At 36.9% G+C, this 10,731-nt stretch overlaps 1 protein-coding gene across 1 annotated transcript in view; it reads right to left on the reverse strand.

Moving 5' to 3' along the window:
* The window catches only part of TMEM232 (transmembrane protein 232), a gene marked incomplete at its 3' end in the record, with an annotated part of 213,786 nt that overhangs the window by 202,167 nt on the left and 888 nt on the right, over positions 1-10,731 (reverse strand). The window contains exon 2 of the mRNA XM_011958287.1: positions 6,625-6,741. The remainder of the gene's footprint in view (positions 1-6,624; positions 6,742-10,731) is intronic.

Below are 10,731 nucleotides of genomic sequence, written 5' to 3' on the forward strand. Positions count from 1 at the left end.
TTTATATATGTATCTACTGATTTTATTTACATATATATCAGTAGAATGAAAGATTACAGAAAAAGCATAAAATTTATATGTGATAAATTTGCCATTTTAACTCAGTGGGGAAAAATTGTAAAGAGGTTGAGCACAATTTGAAAGAAAATAAATTTGAACTACCATCTCATACTATAGCAAGAATAAATCTCAGAGGGATCAAACTTAAAACAGGAAATAGTTTTAAATAATTTTAAGATAATATTGGTATAACCTTACAGTCACAATAATATTAAGCTAATAGGAGACCCACAATGATTACAGAAAATGACAAGAATATTTAAAAAATTTACATATGAAAACTAAATCTAATAAAGTCATACCTCCCCTTTCTCCCTTTAATTAGTCATCTACATTGAAGTTTTGACAAGACAAATCTAATACGTTTTAAAAAAATTATTTTATATATATAGACCTGAAATGGCCATTAATTAGCAATTAGGAAAATAAGCATGTCAAAACCACCCTAACCACTTAGTATGACATAATTATGCTTTCAAAAACTACATCATTGCCTATTGCCTACTTGCCCAGGTTTGTTCTGCTTTTTTTTTTTTTTTTACCAGTCTTCTTTATTTTATTTTATTACTTTTTTTGAGATGAAGTCTCGTTCTTGTCCCCCAGGCTGGAGTGCAATGGAGCGATCTCGGCTCACTGCAACCTCCACCTCCTAGGTTCAATCGATTCTCCTGCCTCAACCTCCCGAGTAGCTGGGATTACAGGTGCCTGCCGCCGCACCGTGCCTGCCGCCGCACCCAGCTAATTTTTGTATTTTTAGTAGAGACAGGGTTTCACCATGTTGGCCTGGCAGCTCTCAAACTCCCGACCTCAGGTGATTGACCCGCCTGGGCCTCCCAAAGTGCCAGGATTAAAGGCGTGAGCCACTGTGTCTGGCCCAGTCCTCTTTATTTTTAAAACTTTTACCACTGCCATGTAATCAATTAAAAAAATTTTTAAATTCCACAGTTCTCTCATAGCAATCTTTTAAGTTTCCTAAACACATCATGAGCTCTCCTTTCTTAATAACTTCATGCATGTACTTCCTCTGTCTGAAAATGCACTTGCCCACTCACTCCTCAACTGCTGCCACAAACTCACACAAACACACACCACCCTCTGCTCCCTAATACCAGACACCAGGTAAATGCTTACTTTTGTATCAAGACTTGGGTGTTAGATATTTGTCAACATTTTGGATCTGGAGAATCCAATCACCCTTCCATGCTACCTGGGGAATTCTTCACGTAATATGAATGGGAAGTGGTGTTTCATCATCCACTACAAAAGTCAAAAACGGCAGATCACATTTTCTCAGAACTCTGTGTTGGAATATGACAGAAGCTTGACCAAGTATGTGTTCTAGTTTAAGATTTTGAATTTTTAGCAAATAATATCAAGATGAAATTAGCAATAACTGTGCCCTGGGCAAAGACAGAAGCACCCTTACAGATTTTCCTGCCAAAAGACAGTTGTGGTACCTCCTACTTCCTGGTCCTCTAGAACAGCATTTTTTTTTCTGTCCATTTCAATCCTCATCTTACAGCCTTCCATCAATTCTATAAACCCTGATTATCCTGTCAATAAATCTCCTGTTTAACAAATTGAGTTTCTGTTAACTTCAACCAAAGTGACACATTCATCTTGGAAGACACTGCATTTTAGAAGCCTTCCAACACAATAACCATTCTCTCTTTCAGGGTAACTTAGAAGTCATCCTTCAATGTTTCCCTAGCATTCTGAGTACTCTTATATAACACTTATTAAAATTTTACCTAGAGAAATCTACCTAGTGAGTACTCATTAAAAAGTCAGGAAAGAGATGAAACTATTAGTAAGTTAAGCAATTTAAAATATGCATTATATTTTCTTCAATCATATTTCTCAAACCTTAAGCTTCAGTCCTTCAGTTGCTTAGAATCAAGGCTCTTAGCATCTTCACTGCCATGATTCAAATTAGTCCATAATACTGCAATTACCTTCCTAGATTAGAATTGATTTTCCAGGGAAAACAATCTGACATCAAAAGTGAATCATAGGAAAAAACTACAGCCATGAAAAAATATTTATCAGTTTGAACTGTTGCATTAGAATTAATACTGATTTTGTAATTTAACAACTTTCTAGATGACAATTTCTTACTATTTTTGATATTATGTGATATCATTTAGGTTTGTCATGTAGTGTATAACTTAATTGTAAATAATTTCTATTCGATACCGTATTAGTTTGTTTTCATGCTGCTAATACGTACCCAAAACTGGGAATAAAATGAGGTTTAATTGGACTTACAGTTCCACATGGCTCGGGAGGCCCCAGAATCATGCTGGGAGGTGAAAAGCACTTCTTACATGCTGGGAGCAAGAGAAAAATGAGGAGGGAGCAAAAGCGGAAACCCCTGATAAAGATCTTGTGAGACTTATTCACCACCATGAGAATAGCACCAGAAAGACTGGCCTCCATGATTCAATTACCTCCCCCGGGTCCCTCCCACAACACATGGGAATTCTGGGAGATAAAATTCAAGTTGAGATTTGGGTGGAGACATAGCCAAACCAGATCATTCTGCCCCTGGCCCCTCCAAATCTCATGTCCTCACATTTAAAATCCAATCATGCCTTCCCAACAGTACCCCAAAGTCTTAACTCATTTCAGCATTAACTGAAAAGTCCACAATCCAAAGTCTCATTTGAGACAAGACAAGTCCCTTATGCCTATGAGCCTGTAAAATCAAAAGCAAGCTAGTTACTTCCTAGATACAAAGGGGGTTCAGGTATTGGGTAAATACACCTGTTCCAAATGAGAGAAATTGACCAAAACAAAGGGGTTACAGGGCCCATGCAAGTCTGAAATCCAGTGGGGCAGTCAAATTTTAAAGCTATAGAATGATCTTCTTTGATTCCAGGTCTCACCTCCAGGTCATGGTCTTCGGCAGCTCCACCCCTGTGACTGTGCAGGTTACAGCCTCCCTCCTGCCTGCTTTCATGGGCTGGCATTGAATGTCTGCAGCTATTCCAGGTGCACAGTGCAAGCTGTTGGTGGACCTACCATTCTAGGGTCTGGAGGATGGTAGCCCTATTCTCATAGCTCCAATAGTCAGTACCCCAGTAAGGCTCTTGCCCCACCTTTCCCTTCCACACTGCCCTAGCAGGGGTTCTCCATGAGGGCCCCACCCCTGAAGCAAACTTTAGCCTGGGCACCCGGGTGTTTCCATACATCTTCTGAAATCTAGGCAGAGGTTGCCAAATCTCAATTCTTGACTTCTGTACACCTACAAGCTCAACACCACATGGAAGTGCTAAGGCTTAGGGCTTCTACCCTCTGAAGCCACAGCCCAAGCTCTACATTGGCCCCTTTCAGCCATGGCTGGAACAGGTGGGACAAGGACACCAAGTCCCTAGGCTACACACAATATGGGGACCCTGGGGCCAGTCCACAAAACCAGTTTTTCCTCCTGGGCCTGTAGGCCTGTGATGGGAGGAGATCCATGAAAGTCTCCAACATGGCCTGGAGACATTTTCCCTATATTCTTGGGGATTAACATTAAGCTCCTTGCTTCTTGTGCAAATTTCTGTGGCCAGCTTGAATTTCTCCTCAAAAAAATGGGTTTTTCTTTTCTACTGCATCATCAGGCCGCAAATTTTCTGAACTTTTATGCTCTGTTTCCCTTTTAAAATTGAATGCTTTTAACAACACCCAAGTCACCTTTTGAATGCCTGGCTGCTTAGAAATTTCTTCCACTAGATACCCTAAATCATCTCTCTCAAGTTCAAAGTTCCACACATCTCTAGGGCAAAGGCAAAATGCCACTAGTCTCTTTCCTGAAACATAACAAGAGTCACCTTTGCCCCAGTTCCCAACAAGTTCCTCATCTTCATCTGAGACTACCTCAGCGTGGACCTTATTGTTCATATCACTATCAACATTTTGTCAAAGCCACTGACAAGTCTCTAAGAAGTTCCAAACTTTCCCATGTTTTCCTGTCTTCTTCTGAGCCCTCCAAACTATTCCATCTTCTGCCTATTACCCAGTTCCAAAGTCGCTTCTACATTTTTGGGTATCTTTTCAGCAATGTCCTACTCTGTTGGTACCAATTCACTGTATTAGCTCATTTTCATGCTGCTGATAAAGACGTACCCAAAACTGAGAATAAAAAGTGGTTTAATTGGACTTACAGTTCCACATGGCTGGGGAGGCCTCAGAATCATGGCAGGAGGTGAAAGGCACTTCTTACATGACAGTGCCAAGAGAAAAATGAGGCAGAAGAAAAAGCAGAAACCCCTGAAAAACCCATCAGATTTTGTGAGACTTATTCACTATCAAGAGAATAACATGGGAACCACCAGCCCCCATGATTCAATTACCTCCCCCTGGGTCCCTCCCAAAACATGTGTGAATTCTGGGAGCTACAATTCAAGTTGAGATTTGGGTGGGGACACAACCAAACCATATCAGATACCTCTCTTCATTTTGCCAAATATTTAGAGTTTTCGTTAGTATTTTTACATGCTATTGGGAATAAATGGAACAGTATCTGAAATTTTTATCTGTCAAAAAGAGAAAGGAAAGATAATCAAAGGTAAAATAATAACAGAGAAAACAGACAACATACAGAATGAGAGAAAATATTTGCAAACTGTGTACCTGACAAAGGTCTAATATCCAGTATCTATAAAGAACTTAAACAAATATATATGAAAACAACAAACAATTTCACTGAATAATAGGCAAAGGACATGAACAGAAACTTTTCAAAAGAAGACATACATGTGGCCAACATGTATATGAAAAAAAACTCAATATCACTGATCATCAGAGAAATGCAAATCAAAATCACAATGAGATACCATCTCATGCCAGTCAGAATGGCTATTATTAAAAAGTAAAAAATAATAATAACAACAGATGCTGGTGAGGTTTGCAGTGAAAAGGGAACAAACTCTTACACACTGTTGGGTGGAAGTATAAATTAGTTCAGCCATTGTTGACAGCAGTGTGGTGGTTCCTCAAAGAGCTAAAATCAGAACTACCATTTGACTCAGAAATCCCATTACTAGGTATACAACCAAAGGAATATAAATCATTCTACAATAAAGACACATGCACACGTATGAGTTCACTGCAGCACTATTCACAATAGCAAAGGCATGGAATCAACCTAAATGCCCATCAATGACCATAAATATGGTACATGTACACCATGGAGTACTATGCAGCCATAAAAAAGAACAAGATCATGTCCTTTGCAGGAACATGGATGGAGCTGGAGGCCATTATCCTTAGCAAACTAACACAGGAACAGAAAACTAAATACCACATGTTCTCTCTTAAAAGTGGAAGCTAAATGATGAGAACACAGAGACACAAAGAGGGGAACAACAGACATTGAGGCCTACTTGAGGGTGAAGGGTGGGAGGAGAGGATCAGAAAAAAAAAAACCTATTGGGTACTAGGCTTAGTACCTCGGTGATGAAATAACCTGTACAACAAACCCCTGTAACATAAATTTAGCTACATAATAAACCTGCACATGTACCCTTGAACCTAAAATAAATTTTTTAAAAAAGTCAAATGATATTAAAATGGTCATTCAACTTATAAAAATCTACTAGAGGTTAAAGAAGATAAAGCAAGATTTTAAGAAATTTATATTGCATTTACTCAAATTATTTCTTGTATCAATGGGTTAATTTTCACAGCATTTTTAAAGTTACTAAAAGATAAAATTTCTCTTACACAGTTATTTGACATGTTTGTGATGATAGTATTTAATCCTATAGTGGACATTTTAGAAATAAAATTCAATTAAAATTCTGCAAAAGCATCATGTTGGTCACCTATCGCCAAAATAATCTTAGTGGTTTAAAATACAAGTATTTATTTTTCTCATTCACTCCTCTGCATGCAGGTTGGCTGGATTTTGGTGATGTTGGCTGGGTTCACCTGGGATTGTCCCCAGACTTCCAGTTGGGTTCAGGTGTGCTCCAAGTATCTCCTTCGGGAGCCCAGAGTGAAGGGGCAGTGGTTATTCAGGAGGTGCTTCTCATGGTTATGGCAGAAGCCCAAGAGGGCAAGCCAACTGAGCAAAGCCTCTGTTCGGGTCACACCTGCTAACACCTTTTTGCGCAAGGATATCACTCTACCAGCTCCCCAAACAAAGGGCAGGAAAGTCTACTCTGCCCAACGGTATAATACTATGGCAGAGGGACGAAAAATTGAGTCCAATAATTTGGGCATCACCATCTTCTGAACATAAATGGCATAGCCTATCAAGTAGAAAAAGAATAAACTCAGCAATTTAGAAAATTTATACTCAATTCACAATTTAAAATATTCTCACTTGCTTCCATTTACTGTGTGTGTCCCATTAAGTGTTTAGATGTTAAATGTGCTTTGCCTAACTTCCCTACCAATGTAATCAGGATCAAATGCACCATAGCGGATTGTTATATCATATCATTTTACAAAAACAAAACAAAACAAAAACACCTCTATTGTTGGAAAGATATTTTTTAAATGCTTATTTCAAGTTATTTTACATGTAAAATATTTAAAATATTACTAAATTTCACCTTTTAAAATACTTACCAGGCAAGGCGCAGTGGTTCACTCCTGTAATCCTAGCACCTTGGGAGGCTGAGGTGGGGAGATTGCTTGAGCCCAGGAGTTCAAGACCAGCCTTGGCAACACAGTGATGCCCTGTCTCTAAAAAAGATATAAATAAAAGAGTGTATAGTTGCATCACACTACCCAATACAGTGGTTTACACATAGTAGATGCTTAATATATGTTGCTGAGTGAATTATTGAATTAAAAATATAGGTAATTTTTATTTTATCCTGTGAGCTAAATTTATTTAGCATCAGAATTTTCTAGCACAATGTTAACATAAATGAATGACTTGCTTGCTCTGTACAGGCACTTTTGTTTCGCAGGACCATAGCATTCTGTGCCAACTCTTGAAAACTGTTGAAACAATCTGCTAGTTTTCATTTGTATTTCAAGTCAACAATAATAATGACTGGACTTTTGAAAATATGTATTAAGCTCTTTGGGGGGTTATATGTATTTCTATCATATTATTTTCAAGGAAAATTAATCCTTTATATCTATTTACTAAGGGAAAAAGTAAAACACTGTATTATTCTGTCAATATTTGGGCTAAAAATTTCCTTATTATTAGTTTTGGCACCTAATAATATCCTCTACCCATTAATTGTTATATAGTGATTTAATATTTTAGTCATTTTAACGATATAAATGCTATTGTTTGACAATCCTTCAAAAGATACAGTCAAATCCTCTTCCCCTTTTAGTGTGGGGTTGGACTTAGTGACTCTCTTCCAAAAAATAGAACATGGCAGAAGTGATGAGGTGTAATTAGGTCATAAACAACATTGTGCTTCCTCCTTGCTGTCTGTCTCCCAGCTGTTACATCATAAGGACACTCAAGATGTTCTATGAACTTCATGTGGCAAGGAATTGAAACCTCATTAACAGCAATCAGCAAGAAATAAAGACATTCTTTCTACAGCTGTCTGAGTAAGAGATCTTAGAAGGGGATCCTCCAGCCCTAATCAAACCCAGTCAAGTCTAAAATGACTGCATCCCAAGTAGAAGTCTTAACTAGAACCTCATGGAAAACCTAAGACAGAACTATCCAGTGAAGCCACTCAGAAATTTTTAAATTACAGAAACTATGAGATATTAAATGTTGTTTTAAGTTGCTCAATTTGTTATGGGGGCAATTTATTGTGCCACAATAGAAACTAATACAAACGTTCTGTTGTTTTCATAAAATGCATTGGCCACCTTATAAGTGCATGTTTTAATTCCTGTGTTATGAGTTTCTCAAACTAGTTTGAAGCAATAAACTCTGGACGATTTCAGCATAATTATTTCAGAAATATTTTGGAGAAATACAGGATGATAGAGCTTTCATAGTGCTCTAGAGACTACTGATTAAATGATATGAACAGATTTAGTAATCTAGAAAGATCTTTATTGCTGTCTGCCCATAACTAAATTTGCTCTATTAATTTTTTTTCTAAAATAATTTTTCTTCTTCGGAAAAAAAGCAAAGTTTTTTAGAGCAATTAAATAAAAAGTGAAACTATGCAAGTCCATGCTCAGACATAATACTATCATTTTAGCACATTCTTCTATGGTTTATCTTTGTTAATATTTTTAAAATGAAGATCATACTGTACATGGTTTAAATTGAACATATTTTCATGTCATTTAATATTCATCTCTAATGTAATCTATAAACATCTTCACTCTAAACTCTTCTCATCTCCATTACACTATCACTCTAGATGAAATTATTACTATCTTTTGCCTCAGCTGTTTGCCTTTAGTAGGTGGAAACCTTTACTCTTCCCCATACAGAAGCCAGGTGGATTCCTATAAAATATCAACACAGTCACATTACTCCTCTACTCTCAAAAAACCTAAATTTGTTCACCACTGACAAGACTTTGCAAGATCTGGCACCTAGCCTCCTTTCAGCTCTCATTTCCTATCACTTTCACCCTTTCTCACTGGCTACATAGTTTGCTATCAGGGCCTTTCTCCTGCTCAGCTCTGCCTGGAAAACTCCCACATATTCACAGATGGCTCACTCCCTCACTTCATTCAGTTCTCTGCTCTAAGGTCACTTCTTCAAAGAGGACTTCCTTATTCGAAAAAAGCTTCCTTTATTGCTCACTTAGGCTTTTTTAATATAATCATGTCATTATTTGACATTGCACTATATTTGACAGGATGTATGTATCTGTTATTTGTCTCCCTAAACTAGAATGTCAGTTCTAACAATGCAAGCACTTTTTCTGGCTTATTTATCACTCTATCCTCATTGCTTAAAATAGTATCTGACACGAGATAGGTGCTTAATAAATATATTTTGGTGAAACAACTCTATGGATATATACTTTTAATAATAAATTATTAATCAATAATAATTACTTGATATTTGCATTCCTGCTTATTTTTTCCTATTATGAGCAATCATGCCATAAACATATGTATGTTATCCATGCCAGAAACATGTAAAAAAAACCCTATATTTGTTTTCTAAGATTTTGGAGTCAAAAAATATGGTTATTTTTACAGTTTTTGATACATAGTGCCAAACTGCTGTCCATCAGAAAGTTATGTTTTATATCACTTCAGAAATTAATGAAAGATACTTTCTTCTAACCTGGAAAGACAATGTGCATTTTTCTCTTTTAAACATCTTAATATGTGAAAGACAATTGTTATTAAAATTTACCTTTTTTCGATTAGTAAAGGACATTTTTATATGATATTATCTATTTACATTTCCTTTTTTTTTCCCATGAATTGCCTCTACATGTCCTTTGCTCATATTTCTGATTTGCCTTTATTCATTGGTATGAACTCTTTGTACATTAAAGATACTGATCCATTGTTTAAACCATGTTAAAATGTCATTTTTCTTAGTTTGTGATTTGCCTTTCAATTGTGATTACTATATATTTTAAAATTTACTACACAGAAATTTAAATTTTATACAGTCATATTGATTATAGTCTTTTAGTGATTTCTTATATGGCTTTTGACTTTGCTGTGCTCTCAGAAAACTTTCCAACTCACTGTTTAAAAGGCATCCACCTCGCCAAGCACAGTGGCTCACACCTGTAATCCCAGCACTTTGGGAGGCCAAGGCGGGCAGATCATGAGATCAGGAGATCGAGACCATCCTGGCTAACACGGTGAAACCCCGTCTCTACTTAAAAAAAAAAAAAAAAAAATTAGCCGGACGTGGTGGCGGGCGCCTGTAGTCCCAGTTACTCGGGAGGCTGAGGCAGGAGAATGGCATGAACCCAGGAGGTGGAGCTTGCAGTGAGCGGAGATCGCACCACTGCACTCCAGCCTGGGCCCCAGAGCAAGGCTGTCTCAAAAAGAAAAGGCATTCACCTATATTATTTTCTTCCAGTATTTAATTTTTAAAATTTTAAGAAAAATACAGAATATTGCAGCTTTACTTTCAGAGTAAGCTGTGAGGTAGGGCTCTTATTGCCTTGCTTTCCCCCTCAACTGGCTACCCAGCTGGTCTCCGTTCAATAATTCATCCTTTCTCCATTCATGTGAATGTGAAATTCTGAGATGCCACTGTTTTTATACTAAAAGTACAGCCACAATTAGACCTTCTTACGTTTCTCCTTAAAAAAAAAAAAAATAGCCTAGGACCTGAAACAATACCATCCTTGAGCCAATCATTCCAAAGGAACAGATAAATATTTTTTATATTTGATATTAATTATCCAGTAATTTGGTATTAGTACACCAGTGATACTCAACACCTTTGAGTATTGTCAAGAGACTCAACACCTTTGTCCATGCTGCATCGCAATCAAATTTAAGAATGTCAATTCGTTATTTAAAACTGTTAATTATACAAACAATCCAATTACACTCTTCTTAGTTATTTAAAAATGTACAACTAACATTTTTAAATAACTAAGAAGAGTGTAATTGGAATGTTTGCAACACAAAGGATAAATGTTTGAGGCGATGGACATCCCATTTACCCAAATGTTATTATTACACATTGCATGCTGTATCAAAATATCTCATGTAACCCATAAATATATACACCTATTATATACCCACAAAAAATAAAAGTAGTGATAAAACTGTAAACAAAAATGTCAGTTCGCTCAAAACAAA

The sequence above is a fragment of the Colobus angolensis genome, unplaced genomic scaffold (assembly GCF_000951035.1).
Source record: "Colobus angolensis palliatus isolate OR3802 unplaced genomic scaffold, Cang.pa_1.0 Scaffold465, whole genome shotgun sequence".
Lineage (NCBI taxonomy): Eukaryota > Metazoa > Chordata > Mammalia > Primates > Cercopithecidae > Colobus > Colobus angolensis.